This window comes from Lissotriton helveticus, chromosome 2_2, assembly GCF_964261635.1.
Source record: "Lissotriton helveticus chromosome 2_2, aLisHel1.1, whole genome shotgun sequence".
Lineage (NCBI taxonomy): Eukaryota > Metazoa > Chordata > Amphibia > Caudata > Salamandridae > Lissotriton > Lissotriton helveticus.
The window spans coordinates 379,677,033-379,694,719 of NC_136060.1; the positions used below are offsets into that span (position 1 = coordinate 379,677,033).

Genomic DNA, 17,687 nt, shown 5'->3' on the forward strand with positions numbered 1-17,687 from the left:
ACTTAACTGGGTGGGAAGGTTACACAGATGCGGAAATGCAAGACTGAAGATAAAAAGGTGAGTTTGGGAAAGTTGGCCCAATTTAAGGCGGTGTGAAGTTGAACATACCTGTGATTACAAGAATGAGTATGTATTCGGTGCACTAGCTGCCTGCAGTCTCTCGGGAGAGCTGGTGGGGAAGGTTGGTTCATCAAGCTGGCGGAAGTGCACATGTAGATCTTCACTGCGCTGTAAGGAGAGCGGTAAGGCCTTCAAGGAGTCTGGTATGCTAGTCCTGCTTTCTGTTCAGTGGTGCACTTCTTATGGCCTTGCCAGAGCCAAAGGTGAGATAAAGCAGATTACACAGATGATTTGACAGTTGTAGGGCCAGAGATGAGAGCGGGTCTGATTTTGTTAGTCGCACAGGCAGTCGTAAGCCTGAGCATCTGGGGCTTGCCTGGTTACGCTCTGCCTCTGTGCAGGAGTTCTTTCCTTGGACTATGGGTCCAGATGTAGTGTGAACTCACCCAAGGTCCAGCACCAGATGATATGTATTCCAGGTCCTTACTGTCCAATCGGGTGGGCTTCCAGCTTGGGTTATATCATCACTTGCTGCCTTTGGTTCCCCCACAAGTTAACCCATTACTGATCCAAATAAACCTCCAACATAATTTTGTCCAGACATACTGGTGTGATCTCGGCCATTTACTTGTTGACTTTTCCTTTGCATGCATTTGTTCCGTGTAATTGTGTGTCTCTGTCTCTGTCTCTGTGTCTCTCTCTCTCTCTCTCTCTCGTATATATCTATGCAATGCCTCAAAGCCTCAGAGATACAATGGCGGCTCCTCCTTTAAGAGATACAATGGCGGCTCCTCCTTTAAGGCGGAGGAGCGTCTCCTCACTGCATTAAAGCAGTGCAATGCAAAAAGTAAAATGATAACTTCTGTTATTATCATTTTATCTTTTGTATTCCGGTTGCCCCAGGTTAGGGCGGGGCTGGGGTCCTGTGATGTCAGGGAGGATGAGGAATGACTGGTGCTGCAGCTAAAGTGACATTATTGTTTGGCCGGCCGTCTCGGACCAGCCAAACAGTCATGCCCACTTTGCATGTTCCCCAAGAGGCTGCATTACAGCTTGGGTGGAGAACATGCCCAGGCTCCCTTTCCCTCTCTGAGTGCCGAATCATGGCACTCAGACTAATCACAGCGCTACTATCAGCAGTGTCGTGATTGGTCATGGGAGTCTGGAAGCCTGGGTGCTTCCTGTTCATGCGAAGAGAGGCAGCAACGGCGAACAGTAGGTAAGTTTACTTTTTTGTTTTCCTAAACCCCCCCGCCCCCTCCCCCCACCCACCCTCCACCAAACCCTGCCACTAAACCCTGCCACTGTCCCCTACCAGCCGCCACTGCGGAGATATGAGCAGTCAACTGCTGCTCCAACACCCTACCTTTTGCCAGGCACAACTTCCTGACCCAATTGAGATTAGAAAAAAAACATGATTCTTCTTCTACGTCCGCATCTAGACTATCCTTGGCTTTAATGATTAGAACTCGCCCCTTCCTTTTGACTAGCCCCCAAGTAGCTTGTTGTTTGTCTTCATGCCTAGCATGTATTTTTAGCTGAAGAATAAGCCACTCTATAGACGTAATCTTAAGAAGCGCATTCATGTTCTTTTCAGCTACGTTAAGTAGCCCTTCTTACTAGTCTTTCTGCCAAGCAAGGGTAATACGACAATTCCCAGCTGATACCATAAAGATGCTTTGCTCAGTGTGTTCCTTGCACAGAAGGCAGCATCCTAATCAAGTGTAATTCAATTTGTATTATAAATGCATTCCAGTGAAAAATCATTTTCACAGGCCAATGTGATTTATTAGTTGAAAGTAATTTGAAGCATATCTCTGGAGGAAGAGTTTCAACTCTGTTTATGGCAAGCATGAATGGGGTTTAGCAGCCTTAGTTCAGTTAATAAGAACTGTGTTTTCTGCGTCTCAGTAGGGAACTTTATAAAACCACAGCACAAAGATGACGGAAGACGTGTTATTTAATCCCAGATCAGGAAGCATGGTGTTCTTTGAGGTTACGTTTTAATTGTAGAGTTATATCTGTGTAGCGTCTTAGTGGGCTTCTGCTTGTGCACTGTCAGACAGAGAAAGATGAATCGCATATAGTAGTATTCAATCCTTGAGATCCTGCAAGAAAAAATGCTGCAGGTGAATCGATTGTTGATCTTTTTCATGTCCTAGTTCTTGGCCAAACGGAGAAAGTGATCAACCTACAGACAAGTAGATCACGTATTAGTGTTCGTTTTGTTCTGTTGACTGTCTGTGCGTTGAAAGTTGATTTTAACTAAATGAAAATGAATCCTTGATACCAAACCGTTATGTAATCAGATTTCAGGCGTCCCTCATAAGCAAGCAACCTCGCCTTGACTGTGATGCAAACCTGGTTGCCAGCTTGTTCAGGACATGTGCAGCAAATTGACTTATGAGAAGCGTTATTGTCAAAGATCACAACTTACAAAATCTAACCATAGTGGAAGAATTCTCCAAGAGCGAATACAGGAGGGACCGCCAACTCTTTTTCTATTTTATCTTTAATTGCGTCTGCTGACCTCAGCCATGTGCTCGTATGATTTTGCTTTCTCGAATATTTTGCTGATTTAGAGGTCCCTCTAAAGTTGGATGGACAAAATATCCTTGTGGTGGACTTAAACTAACCCCTGTCTCCAAACCAACACTACCTGGATGTATGTATCCTAACAGACCTAAACCAAACCAACAATGAACAGCGAGAATAATGAGCACCTCTGTACAGAACAAGTGACCCACGCCCCTGCTGCGGGGGCGCTTGTCTGGAACCTTGCTTTCTCCTTGGTGAGAAAACGTCCAATTGCTCAGCAGTCTGCCTTATCTTGTTTCACCCACAGTATTGTAGGCAGGTCACTTCCTTGGGTATGTCTAGTCAATGGCATTGATCTGTACGTGCCCTGCCTGAGCTGGAAGCTGGAGGTGCATCCGTGGTATCATAAAGCTGCAATTCATATTCCAGTCTGTAGTAATCTGGGAATACATACGTAAAACATATATACTTGGATCTAGAGGCTGACCACACGTTGGGCTTCACATACCTATTGCAACAGCCCAACATCGGTACCCTGTGGTCAGCCCTCGATCATCTAACTCTTAATGGCAACAGGCAGGTGGGCTCTGAGAGATCACTCTGTTCTGATCATCTCTCTTTGGAGAGATCCGCAACAGTGACGAGCATCGAAGTTTTAAAATACGCTTTCGATCCAGTAATGGTTGGGTGCAGGCGCACACACCGCACTGAGGCCACTTTAGTCAGGGCAATTTATTTCCAGAAGTCTTTGGCCTTTCTTCAGAGTGTCCTCATCATGCCATTTGGGATGGAAACATGAGTTTCTCCCCAAAATGCCATTACTGCGTGCAGTAAGTCCGTGGTAGCGAGATCACTGGTAATTAGGGTCTTGCTGTGTTAGCTATAGGTACAATTGACCAAACCTCGCTTAAATTGACACACTGAAGCTCGTTTCTGTTGTTAGTAGAGCTGCACCAGGTATAGTTTGTGTTTACCTTCATTGTTATTGATTTGACAAAGAAAATACTTGGGGGAAGAACTTGTCCTTTTATACCCGTGATGCGTTCTAGTTACTCATACTAAGAGCCAGTTGGAGCGACTAAAGAGACAAATCCTGCCATTTGTTAGCAACATGAAATAATATATGGATCATTCAAATAAAAACAAAATATCCTGATGCTATGTACTGAAATTTGAGAAGAATCATAGATTTGAGTGTGCCCCCAACTTATTTTCTTCATATGGAAAATGATTGTCCATAAGTAGAAATCCCTCCCCTTTGTCCGACCACCCCCCCACTCCACTCACGTAATTTGTAGGAACTATGATATTTTTCTCACTGATTTTGAACAGTTAGGTAAACATTGTATCACGAAGTATAGGGGCGCTAGTTTGGTGCAAAAAAGTATTTAGAATCTTGTGTTGTCCGTATTTAAATGGCGGATAAACGGCCATTCGTGAAGTGACGCTGTACAAATCGTATTCAGTATGTTATCGTCCACTGCAGACGAGAGTCTGGTGTTTGTTTTTTAGTGAATAGAGCCACGAATTTCTAGGTTTTTGCCATTTTGCTATTAGTCATCAGCCCACGCCCACTCCCCCTCTCTACCCCCCCATTCCCACCCTCCCCCATTTCTTTCCCATAGAAATAGCACTCACCCACCCTAAACCCAACAACCTCCAACAATTCACAGATAGGGTTGGGCACATTTTGAGTACAGCAAACATGTTGTAACTCGTGCTGGCTTTGTGTGGAGACCATCTTCTGGAAATCCCCGCTGCCCATTGGAGGGGAGGAAGCCTTTGTCCTAGAACGTTGTCATCTCTCTAAGGCAGAGGTCTTCAAACTTTTGGATGCCGGGACCCCCTGTCAACACTTTCAGGCGTAAGGACCCCCTCCTAACAAAAATTACTAAACCTCTAGGCAGGGCTTCTGGAATTATGAGGCAGGTGAGGACCAAATTATGCGACAGGCTTGACTAAATTGCGTGAGTAGAAAATGTAAGTAATGTTCTGTGATGCTGCGTATTTTGGGATAGCATTGCTTTATTATTTTGAAATTTTTTAAACACAGTAACACTTAGGAAATATTTTACCCCATCAGTACCAGTTAATAACCAAAATACAGCAATTAACATCAGAAAGATGTCTAGTCAACCTTTGTGAAGGGCCTCCTACTCCACAGGAATACGCGCTGCCACATTAGAAGCTCACCTGGCCATCGCCGGGAGCAGCAAGGGTCCCTCCAAACCCTGGCGGTCTTGTGCAGAGTTGAGCAGTTTACCCATGCACCTTTCCTCTCACCCTCTTCTTTCCATCCCTCTCTTCTCTCCTCTCTCAACTCCGGATCCCTCTCTCACATTGCAGGCAGATGGTTATTAGCCCCAGGACACCTTTTGGTAACAGTAGTGCACTACAAATGTAAATAATAGACCGAAGCAGGGGGTCCACTAGACCCGAACTTGGGGTGGGGGGGGTTTAACACTCTCAGCCAGGGCTGGCCACAGCACTGGTCGCACACGGTTCAAGTCTTTCCACCTTCTCCATGAATTCCCTCACTACCACTCACCAACAATACACCTCATCTCTCTATAGCACCTGTCTGACAAACATTTCATTTTTTTATAGCGCTACTCATAGTTTACTCACAGTCAGTTCTGTGTTGTGCATGGTACATCTTCTTTGTACCAGGCACTTTAACCTTCTGCACTGTGTGGGTGACAAGAGTGCCCATGTGACTGCATGGTGAGCAATGCAACAGTGTGAGAGTAGGGTAAAAGGAGTGACTACAGGGTGAGTGAGGTGACCATATAAATTTGGGTTCGGCTATAAGTGCAGAGTGGGACAAATTAGTGCATGGTTCGTGATGGCCTTGTTTGAGTGAGCTACAGATTGAGCAGTGAGGGGGGTGACAGGTGAGTGAAGTGTCACATGAGTGCAGGGTGAGAAGTGTGCTCATGTGACTGCAGGGTGAGGTACAGAGTGAACAATGCAAGCGCATTTTTAGTGCAGAGTGATCACTGTGAGAGCAGGGTGAGCGGGTGAATGTTGTGAGTGCATGGTGATCAGTGTGAGCGCATTGTGATCAGTGTGAGTGCATTATGATCACTGTGAGTGCAGGGTGAGTGGGTGAATGTTGTGAGTGCATGGCGATCAGTGTGAGTGCATGGCGATCAGTGTGAGTGCATGGCGATCAGTGTGAGTGCATGGCGATCAGTGTGAGTGCATGGCGATCAGTGTGAGTGCATGGCGATCAGTGTGAGTGCAGGGTGAGCGGGTGAATGGTGTGAGTGCATGGTGATCAGCGTGAGTGCATTGTGATCACTGTGAGTGCAGGGTGAGTGGGTGAATGTTGTGAGTGCATGGCGATCAGTGCGAGTGCATGGCGATCAGTGCGAGTGCATGGCGATGGCTGCGAGTGCATGGCGATGGCTGCGAGTGCATGGCGATGGCTGCGAGTGCATGGCGATGGCTGCGAGTGCATGGCGATGGCTGCGAGTGCATGGCGATGGCTGCGAGTGCATGGCGATGGCTGCGAGTGCATGGCGATGGCTGCGAGTGTATTGTGATCGATGGAAGTGCAGGGCGAGCGTGAAAGTGAAGGCGAGAATGAGAAGTGAGTTGTCTGAAAGCAGGGTGCATTCCCAGAAACTTGAAGCGTAGGGTTTCAGATAGAAGTTAAACTATTGCTATAATGGCATTAATCAGGGATCGAGGGTGGAGGAAATAAATAATGTGCTGATCCTGCAACAAACTTCCAGTCTTATGATTAAGGTTACCAGCTCATTATTTTGATGGCCGAGAAATAAGCAGTCATCTAAAGCTGTATTGTTAGCACTTATCTGTGAATACTTAGAACAGCAAATATAAATGAAAAGCACTTTTAATTGTGTTCTAGGGATGCCTCCATGACCCATGACTGATAATTAAAGAGAACAAAGACAGAAAAGTCACATAACTAATTAATACATACTTTTTTATTAATCACTCTATTTAGTGTCAAGAGCAGGTCTCTGCATGCTCTTTAAACAACACGCAGCAGGCATGTTTCTTTTGGCAATCCAACTTTATATTCCTTTTCATTAATGCATTCTCACACTACAACAGTAAGTATACAAATGTAAGGAATAGTCAGAGTGGGGACCCAGGGGGTACTGGACCCATAAAAAACTAAGCCTTGGTAACCAGTTAACAAAGGCATGTAAATTTGCTAATGGTCTTTAAAGACATGTGAAAAACTCGGGCGTGCTGGAGATAAGACTCCAGACACTGCCCAGCCGAGCCCCCAGCAGCGCGAGCTGCACTGCAGCAGCCCGGGCTGAGACACAGGACGGGGGAGGAGGGAAGCTGAAGCCAGGGTAGAAGTGTGACTGTAAATGCGCGACCCCCTTCACATCACACCACGCGCCACCCCCCTTCTCCCCCCCCCCCCCGGGTCGTGCCCCACAGTTTGAAGACCGCTGGAGAGCATCAAAGCGGCTACCGTCCACTGACTTTGTTTTGTTTTCAAATTAGCTCCGATCCAGCACACCACTGTCCAGAGTGACCACAAAGCTGAGTGAGCATTAATTCAATCATTAAGTTTGGCTTTTGTACAGTGCAGTCACAATATCCGCTCAGATGATCCATACTTGCAAACATATGCATACGGAGCAGCACACCTCGCACACACCAGCCGACTAACAAGCGCCCAGTCACGGGACCCACATACAAACCCAGGCAGAAACTTAGGTTGGTTGCTCTCGTAGATGTTGTGCTGCCCTGTAGGCCATCTTGTAGTACTGGAAACTGCACTGGAAAGGGGAGGAGGAGATAAGCAGAAGGGGAATGAAGAATTTGCTTTGTCACTGATCTTACCAAAAACTGAGCAGTAGTCAACCTCGGGGGTTGGGTGTCTGGTTGGCAGAAAGGATGCAGGCGAGGGAAGAAGGTGTAAATCCAGATTGGAACAAGCAGTATGGGATTGGGTCATCATAACATTTAGTTAGTATTAGGTGAGCCAGTGATAGCGTGGTACCATTGCCTACTAACCCACCCACTGAGGCGGACGGATACAGACGGAAAACTGAAATGCATCCAAAACACAAGTATAGTCTGGCGGGATGGAGACCGGAAGATGAACCGGCTAGTAAAATGATGGCAAAACAAATGAACACAGCTATTAAGCCTGCTTGATGTTCAGACTAGGCCTCGGCGAAGTTTGCGGAGTTCCGCTATGCGGAACTTTGCAAAGTGACCAAAAAACTGTGCGTGCTACGCAGAGTATCGCTAGTGGTGGAGCGCGTTACATCGCGCCTGAGTGCTGATTTTTAGCGCCGGCTGTTTTATAGCGCGAACGGCACCATGTCCAGCGCAAGAGGGCACCACTTCGTTCTGCCGCTCGAGTAGATGTTCTTCTCGACTGGCCGCTTCCTCAACGCAAATGGAAGATTTCTTGACCCGAGCAGTAGCGAGATACCGCCCGCGTTGATAAATCTCGCCGGGAGCTGGTCTAGAGTAAGATTTTCCATTCTTGCGAGGAAATAAGAACACCATGCTCTACGCAGAGCCTGATGTGGGAAAAACTCTCCACACTCCTCGAGCGGAGCGTAATTTTACGCCCGGACCTAATTTATACCCATTGCCAACGAAATTATATTTTGCATGGAGGAAAGTTTGGGAATGATGCTTTTATCAATCATCTTGTCTCTCCTTGAAGAAATCCCTTCTACTGGGTGAATGAAAACTCCTGTCTTAATGCCCCTTCTGTCAGTGGCCTCTGTGAAATGCTCTCCTGTTGGTTACATTCCTGTGCTCTGTGCGTGCCCATTCCATTTGTGGTCGTTGTGCTGTAGTTAGTCTTATTCAATACTGCAATTCAGTACTTTGATTTCTTTGGTTCTAACATAGGAAATATTTAGGGTAGCTAGATCGCTCCATCTACACTTTACGTTGTTTAAACGGTTTTGGACTTTCCCTTTTACCAATTGTTGTCAGAAAATCAATCCATCCGGATTTATAAAGCGCAGCGAGTCACCCGTGAGGGTCTCAAGGCGCTGGAGTTGCTAGCTGCAATCGTTTATTGAAGCAAAAGAAGACTACAAATCCCAGAACAAAAACATGGTTCCCAGACTGGCGCAAGCTAGCTGACGGTTTGCTTTTTTAGGTCTCGCCTGTCGATGCGCATGCGCATCGAGCTTGCGAGACTATTGCGGCTTAACCACTCTTTAACTAACTTGCAAGGAATCGTGGCGATTCCTTGCAGTGCCCGTGACTTTTAAGCTCAATGCGCATGTGCATTGAGCTTAAAAGCGCGTGCACATCAGTTCCCTCAGCCGCACTCCAGGCCCCTGCTGTTTTCACACCCTCTCCCCGCTCCGCCCCCTCCCCTGCCCGCCGTGTCGCAGATCACCGAATCTTGTTTATCTACTTTGAAGCGCACGGCCGCTAGGCCGTGCCTCCCCTACTCTCCTCCCCCCTCCTCCTCCTACTCTCCTCCCCTGCCTGCCGTGTCGCACCTCTCCCCTCTCCCCGCTCCGCCCCTCCCCTGCCCGCCGTGTCGCAGATCACAGAAGCTTGTCCTGTCATGTTTTTCGAGTCGGAAGTGAAACGGAGGCAATAGGATTTATAGATTTCCACAAGAAGACGGGAAGTAAGTCCTGCGCCTGGGAAGCTTGCAATGTATTTTTCAAGTGCTCGCTTGCATAGCAAATGTCTTCTTTACTCGAACGTTTTTTAGCCATTGTCTAACATTAAATCACCTATTTATTCTGTAATGGTTTGTGAATACGCGTGTAAGTGAATAACAGATGGCTTGTTTCCTTTTGTAACGTATCGTTTGTTACCTCTGTTTTTTTTCCCGTGGCCGCCTCAGTTTCATTTTTTCCGTGCTATCTCACAAGCGCGGCCGCTCACTTTTATTTTCTTCCCGCAGGATTGGTCTGTGCATATAAAAGTAGGGCTGGTGCTGCTTTGAGCCAAGTGGCACAGGAGGTGGGGTGGGCAATCCCAGTTAAAGTCAGCATGCCAACCTAGTACCAGCACAGCTAATGTCAAGGCACTCAAGAAGATAAGGGCCCGCTTCCCAGCGTCATGCAGTGTCCATGGGTACAGCAGCACAAGCAGCCCCAACAGCACCTACGTCAGGCCCCTCGGGCAGTTTGTACTAGAGGGTAGAAGCACAGCGCGTCCGAATGCTCCACACTTGGCTCCCACCACCCTTATCGCACCACCCCGCAGCTTCATGGGGGATGGCAGGGGTGTCACGGCACCACAGGGCATCACAGTCCATGGCCCACTAGATCACCACTCTGCAGTTTGCAGCCGGGAATCGGCTCCACCTCCTCACCCCCCAGCACCGGATGTCAGCAGCTTAGCGCCAGCAGCCTTGCCTCTCGGGCCGTAGCCTAACTCCCAGCCATTGTAGATGGGGCCCCCAGACCTGCCACAATGCTGTTCGCAGTGGTGCCTTCTCCTTCAGGCACAGCAGGGCAGTCAGGAAGCACGGGAAGGGACTCTGCGGGCACACAGCAGGGCTCATCATAGAATAATCACCGGATAAACGGGGCAAATAGCATAGCTCACTTAGAGCACTCCCGCCATGATGGCTGCTCAAGCCACGACCCCCAACCTCCCTCATATTTAATTGTATTCATGTGTAGTGTTATTTAACCTACAGGATTTGGGGATTATGCACTATGGTTTTCCTTACATGAGGTTATTGTATTCATGTGTACTGTTCTTTGATACACAGGATTGTGTTATTATGTGCTACTGTTTTCCTATGTGGTGTTTTTCCTTGCAAGGTTTTTCCCCAAAATCTGATTTAACGCCTCAGAGGCCGGATGAGCTGAGGGCTCAGACAGTTTTCAGGACTCTGTTGGTTTCGTGGATGTTGTTAATCTCCTGAGTTTTATTTTTGACATTTTGCTACGATGGAGGTGCTCCAATTCACAATTTCTTTCCATGAATTCATCCTGTACCACAAGAGACAACAAGCACTGCCGTTGCCAATAGGTCTCGCAGTAGGAAAGTTGGAGCTATTGCAAATAACAATGCCTTTTATTTTTGTTTTCTTTTTAAAAAATTAAAGGGCTTTGTCATTTACAAAACCAATAGCTCCAACTTTCCTACTGCGAGACCTATTGGCAACGCCAGTGCTTGTTTGTTTTTGCTGCTGTCCAGCAAAAAACTGCGGCCTAGCATTCCACAGCAAGATTAAAACCGAAACGGAGGGGTGAGTTCTTTTGTTGTGCTAAGCTATGCCGTGGGCATGCGAGATCTGTTTTCCATGCTGTTTCTTTTACACAAATTGAATGTTCTTGGCACTTAGCAAGAACATGAAAACATATCATATCAACCATTATACACAAAATCTTACACCATCCTCAACTGTTTGCTTCCGTTAATTTTTCTCCTGACAATTAAACAAATAAAAACGAGGCTGTTGCCATCTGCCAGAAGGTGTTAATGCGGATCATAGTGTTATCATTAAAGTGGTGTTTGTGGAAGGTGCGCTTTGTTTCTATAATCGCCGAAGGTGAATACAGCTACAATTGCCTTAGCATGTGAGGAGGCTAAATTCCATTTCTGAGCCAAGAGGCTTGCATTGCTCTCCCAACCAATCACAAGACAGTTCTTTCTGTAGATCAACCCCCTAAACCCTTCATGTATATTTTATGTAATTATTTGCCAATAACACCATCAATTGAAATCTAATAATTGTTTGTTTTTTAGTTTTTCTGCTTGAGCTAAGGAAACACCCTTCCAATGTACATTTTCACCTTGAAATATTGACAACAATGTATTTCTCGTTGAAGCTTTATTAGTCAGCATATTTAAACAGCAGTTTAATGTTTGTGCTCTTATATAATTCATGTATTACTTCCTTAAATAGTAACAAGTACATTCTTAAGGGGATACTGGAAAGAAACCAATCAAAGATCTAAATGTGTAGCAAACGCGCATTTCATGTAACTGGAAGGCGGAGTGACATTTGCGCAGAGCGGATTGCTCTTAAATGATAGTAAATTTTTTTACACCATAACTTTTGGCCCTATTACTTCATGCAAGGCAGACGACCTGGCAGGATCTTGCTTGCTATTGGCAGGTCTATGGTCCAATGTTTGATGGGTTTAAGCGTTTTTCATATAGCGCTATGAAATGCAGAAGGGGTGACAGAGCGCTTTGCAACATCGGGGTGCAGTTTGTGAAACAGGATAGCTATATCAGTAAAATCACAATAAAATATATATAGTTATAGTCGGAGGAGGATGTAAGTGAAGAACAGTCACAAACCTGTCCGAGTCCTACACGCTGGGTGAGCTTAGCTTAGATTTAAAGGTCTGACGCGATGGTGCAAGTCCCATACAATTTAGGGAAGGATTCCAGGTTGCCTGCAATGTTACAGAGCACCTTAGATCAATGCACACAGTGTATGTTCTTACTAAGAGGACCATGACACATCAGTAGATTAATAACAGAATACGTAGACCAGTGAGTAGCGTTCACAGAGACGTGATAGGGTTGGTAGGTACACCAACAGCCCCGAGGGTGGAGAGAACCTCCTTTAGCTTGCTTCTGGGGCTCCTCCGTGATCTTCCAGTGATCACTTATTTGCTGGCTCTTGATGCAAGTAAGAATGTTTGGGCACTCCTCTGCTGCACGTAATCATTATCTAACTTTTTGTAACCTTTTTTTAAACCATTTAGCTTCAGACATAAGCAAAGCTTATATTATTATATTGCGTATGGGGTCAGTGAGTTTTTCTGGCTTCTGCCGCTTCTTTAAGCCCTTTGTAGGTATATCATTACTCACCAACACCTTACTGTCCCCTACAATTCATTTTATCACCTGCCCTTCACTACAAGCTAGTGCTCCTCGACCAAGTAGGTGCCACCTCCCTGGGCTTGTTGAAATAGTCACCACTTATGGGTAGGGTTCCCGGTTATATGGTATTTATTTTTAAGAAATTTACTCTGTATTTATCCATGTTTATTGTTTGTCATTTTATCTGTTTTTATCCTCGTTTATTTTGTTCACGAGTGAAAGTAAGGTGGTTCTGGGGGTGTATTTCCTCACGTATTTAAACAGACCATGCACACTTGCACTTGGTTGCTAGAGCGTTAAATATATCTATATGGGCATAAAATGAAGAATTTGGTATGGTACTCCTCTGAAAACTTTAAAACGTAGTGCGTGAGTTTCAAAAGGCTTTTCATGCATTGATTGAGGCTCTTTCTGATTTGTTAATTGAATGAAGTCAAATGAAAACAGATGATGCTGGTCCAGTTATGAGATTGAAACAAAATTAAACAACATTGGTTATTCCTACCTCCGAGAAAGCCTGTATCCCTTATCACAGATACTTCTATTTCGAATATTCTGCATTTGCTGAACTTTTCTTCAACAACATTCGTGATGCCCGTCTTTTAGCTTGCAAAAAATATATGGTTGCTGATAGGGCGTGCGTATCGGCACTGAATAGAATCACGTCAGATAACTTTATATAAATGTACACCCTACCAGGTTTTGCATACAAAAGCTCATTTGACTGCTCAGTTTCTAAAAAAAAACCAAAAACAAAAAAAAAACCCTTTTTTTGTGTTCTTTGTGAACACAGCTGAGCAAAGAAAACCCTTCTTTAAAGTGGTTGAAGTAATTGTGCCATTCCATAACACTGGGATTTGGAAATGACAGGTGTTTGTATTATTTACCTCATGGTACTTGTTGCCTTTCCCTAGTCGTGGATAAAAAACCAAGTCTGCCATACTTGAATGAGAATCTTGTGATTGTCAGTCCTAAATAATCTCTTGAAACAGACCTTGCTTTTACCATCCATACTGCTGTGTATGGTTGAGCTGTGAGACTTGCTGCCCCAGCTACGGCCTGCTTGAAACAATGTGCATTAATGTAAGTTTGCAGTAACCCACTTGTGCTTCTTACAAGCCCTTGCAGATGACATTCAGAGGCAGCGGAAAGGCCAGAGGGGCTGAGGAGGTGAGCACCCCAAAGTGTCCATCCCAGTTTAATTGCAACAATTTAAAACGCGTCATTCCTTTCAAAACGAGGTGCCCTGGGGCCACTCTAAACTCAACTTGTCGCACAGCTTCACTCCCCTTCAGGCCATGACCATTCATGATATGGGTGCCAGCTGAGTGAAAAGAAGTGCATATGGGCCCCACTGGCACATTTAAGCTTAATTCCTGCCGTTACCTTATTTTACAGTGCTCCTTAGACTTAGACTTGTACAGATAATTCCTCCCAAACGTCTTTTGTGCCCGCTGCTCGTAATTAAGCAACATAGGCAGGTGGAATGTTGTTCAGTATTTTTCACTTTCTATACATAAATATATACAAATTGCATCCCCTCTGTAATTTAGGTGTACAAAACCATATAAATGGAAAATAGGTAACCTTACCTGTAGGTATCCTGTACTCACTTGCTGGATGGTAGGCCCAGCCGGATTATCATGCATCTTTAATGGGTTGTTTTTATGTATACACATTGAAAACGTACCTTAATAAGCCTTCTCATTTTCTGCTCCACTATACTTCTTCTCCCTACATTCATCACACTACCGGCGCCTGACGTCATGAGACTACATAGGCTCCATAGGGCAGTGGCGGCTGGTGAGGTTTGTGAGTGGTGTGGCTGGGTTTGTTCGGGGGTGGGGGAGAAGACACGTTATGTCAGTCCCACAGCCTAACGTTTCCTTATGGCAAGTTAAGACCTCATGATTCCACTTAGGGGTGGTACCAAACTACTACAAAAGCCCAGTAGGTGTATATTTTCCAGCATATGAGGGCCACTCCAGAAAGCAAAATGCGTTTTAACAAGTCACACTGAAAGTTCTCGTGTCATTCATGGGCAGACCTGCCTGCTTTCTAGCCTTAGTGACTGATGTCAGCAGCGAGCAGTTAACTTGCTGTCACTGAGGTATAGCATGATCGAAACAGTCAGACACTAGCTGTAAGCCGTAGGAACAGTCAGAGTGCATCCCTGGAATCACAGCATCTTAATTTTTCATTCCCACACAAGGGGAGCCCTCTGAAGGCAGTTGGCTCCAATGCGCCTTAATCCCACTTGATGAGACGGGCTCACCTCGACCACTTGATGAAGCAGCCACACCCTGACCTCAGATTTGTTAGACCACAGTGCACTCTGTGATCTGGATCTTCAAGATGTACAGAGAGACTCCCTCACCCTCAAGGGAATTATTAAACTACTTTCTAAAAGTCAGGAAAATGCAATAGTTAGAAACAACTCTCTGTCTTGTGCTGCTGTGCCTGTTTCCACCTAGGAATTAATTTTATGACAGACAAACAAATATTGAACTCCACATTTGTAACTGCAATGCTTCTGTCAGTTAAGGAGGATGTATTTGATTTAGTAGCTTTGTATGAAAAGTAGTTATTTTTCCAATGACAAACTCTGATGCTTTGTAGCTTGAATGAATCAACTGCAAAAACAGATCTAAAAAATGTTTGTTTTGAGCTATCAAAAACATTCCTGTTTTGGCACGAAGGCCTCAGTTTTGTATGGAATTCGTAACACAGGCGATGAACAATACAGCACGCTCTCTGGTAAACTTGATCTCTCTGCTGCGGTCTATTCAGGCATCTGGTCAGATGTATTCACTCTGTCCATACCCCTTGAGTTTACAGGCAGAAATGCAATGACAGAGATCAGGATTCTTGTCCTGTCTGGAGATCGAACATACACACTATAGAAAACATTTATTAGAATAAAATCATAGTATGGAATGCAACACCTTTCCACACAAGCCTGCGACCCCCAATAAAAACGCACACATTCCTATTTCCAATTCAAGCAAATAACGAAACACAATTAATGATTTGGATCACTAACGCCCCTAAGTGCAAATGGGCAGAGCACAGCTGGCTTTTTTTATTTACCTCATCTGGCTGCTGAACTGGAGGGAAGTTGCCTTCAAGCCAGGCCAGGTCATGCGACTCCTCTGTTTTTTTTATGTAAACAAACCATCATTCACAGATCCCAGTTGCAGTCTATACATTGTGAAGTTTTTTCTTTATCTAAACTTCGACCCTTTTTACTACCATACTGTTTGAGGCACGGACCTCTCTCTTTGAACAACCCTATCTGTAAATCGAAATAGGTTTCTGTTCATAAGCATTAATTATATCACTAAATGAAGGATGGTGTCGATTTTTTTATTCATCTCTGAGATCCTGTGTGGTATTGTGTTGCGTAAAGACCAGTTCAGTGTTAACAACAACAAGCAATAAAACTTCAAAGGAACCAGGGCCATTGTACACCTCACCAGGTCCTCTGCCCCTATTGTCCCTCCTCTAATGCAGTGGTCGAAGTGGGGGAAAAAAAGTAGGGGAACTGTGGGTGGAGAATCAGGGGGCGGGAATAACCGAATATCAATCAATCAATCATGGTCATTTATATAGCGCACTACTTACCCGGAGGGTCTCAAGGCGCTTGGGGGGGGGGGGGGGTGCTGCTACTGCTCGAACAGCCAGGTCTTGAGCTTCTTCCTGAAGGAGAGGTGGTCTTGGGTCAGGCGCAGGTCGGTCGGGAGGGAGTTCCAGGTCTTGGCGGCCAGGTGGGAGAAGGACCTTCCTCCTGTTGTCGATCTTCGGATGCGGGGGACGGCGGCGAGGGCGTGACTGGCTGATCGGAGGTGGCGTTTGGGAGCGTAGAAGTTGATGCGGTTGTTGAGGTAGCTCTGGCCTTGGTCGTGTGGGGCTTTGTGTGCGTGGGTGAGGAGACGGAAGGTGATTCTCTTGTTGACGGGGAGCCAGTGCAGGTCTCTCAGATGTCCGGAGATGTGGCTGCGTCGGGGGATGTCGAGGATGAGTCTGGCTGAGGCGTTCTGGATCCGCTGGAGTCTCTTCTGGAGCTTGGCGGTGGTTCCGGCGTAGAGGGCGTTGCCGTAGTCCAGTCGGCTGGTGACGAGGGCCTGGGTGACCGTCTTCCTGGTCTCGGTGGGGATCCACCGGAAGATCTTTCGTAGCATGCGCAGGATGTTGAAGCATGACGAGGAGACGGCGTTGACTTGTCTGGTCATGGAGAGGGAGGAGTCCAGGATGAAGCCCAGGTTGCGTGCGTGGTCTGTCGGTGTGGGTGCGGTGCCCAGGGCGGGGGGCCACCAGGAGTCGTCCCAGGCGGAGGGCGAGGAGCCCAGGATGAGGACTTCCGTCTTGTCTGAGTTCAGTTTCAGGCGGCTGGTCGTCATCCATTCGGCTACATCTTTCATCCCTTCGTGAAGGAATATTGAATCAGTGGGCGGAGTCAGGGGCGTGGCTAGAAATATCAAAACATACCAATTTTTAGTACGTTTAGCATTTCACTGACCAGTTGCAGCTTATAACGTTATTTAATTAAAACAATGGATAAACATGTTTGAGGTTTAATTCAGGAAAAAGCAAACACTAACCAGGAACAACATGTTACCTTAATGCTTTTACTCAATGTTCAGAAATCCATGATTATTTTTTGTCTCAAACATTGAGGAGATGAATACAGGGCTCCTCCTGTACACGTGTTATGCAGGGCTCAGAAGAGAAAGGAACTCTTTAGGAGAATCTATACTCACGGAAACCCACAAAGGCTCCTTCATATTCATGTCGCCAGCTAGCTGCTCAATCGTAATATAGCAAAAAGAACAACTGAATGCAGAGCAATATCATACATTCACCCCAGTACAGAGATCTGGGCCTAAATCCATTGTTTCTTTGCTCACCATGCCATACCTGTTTGGACCCAGCCATATGCAAATCAGTCTAGATTCTGCACCCAATAGGAACAGTCCTGCCCCCTCCCTTCTCCTGCCCCCGTCACCGCTCCTGCCCCCGTCACCGCTCCTGCCCCCGTCACCGCTCCTGCCCCCGTCACCGCTCCTGCCCCCGTCACCGCTCCTGCCCCCGTCACTTCTCCTGCCCCCGTCACTTCTCCTGCCCCCGTCACTTCTCCTGCCCCCGGCCGGACTGGCTACCGGGCAGTTAGGAATGCTGCCGAGCTGCTGCCTGATTTTACTGCAGTGGAGGCAGATTTCGTCCATGGAGACCTGCGTGTGCTGCGAAATCCTGAAAGCAAAACCAATTTCGTTTAGCTCACGCAGGTCCCCGTTATCAATCAC

General features: G+C 46.2%; 1 protein-coding gene across 3 annotated transcripts in view; it reads left to right on the top strand.

Moving 5' to 3' along the window:
- The window catches only part of ZFYVE28 (zinc finger FYVE-type containing 28), a 635,647-nt gene that overhangs the window by 112,465 nt on the left and 505,495 nt on the right, over positions 1–17,687 (top strand). The window lies entirely within an intron of this gene.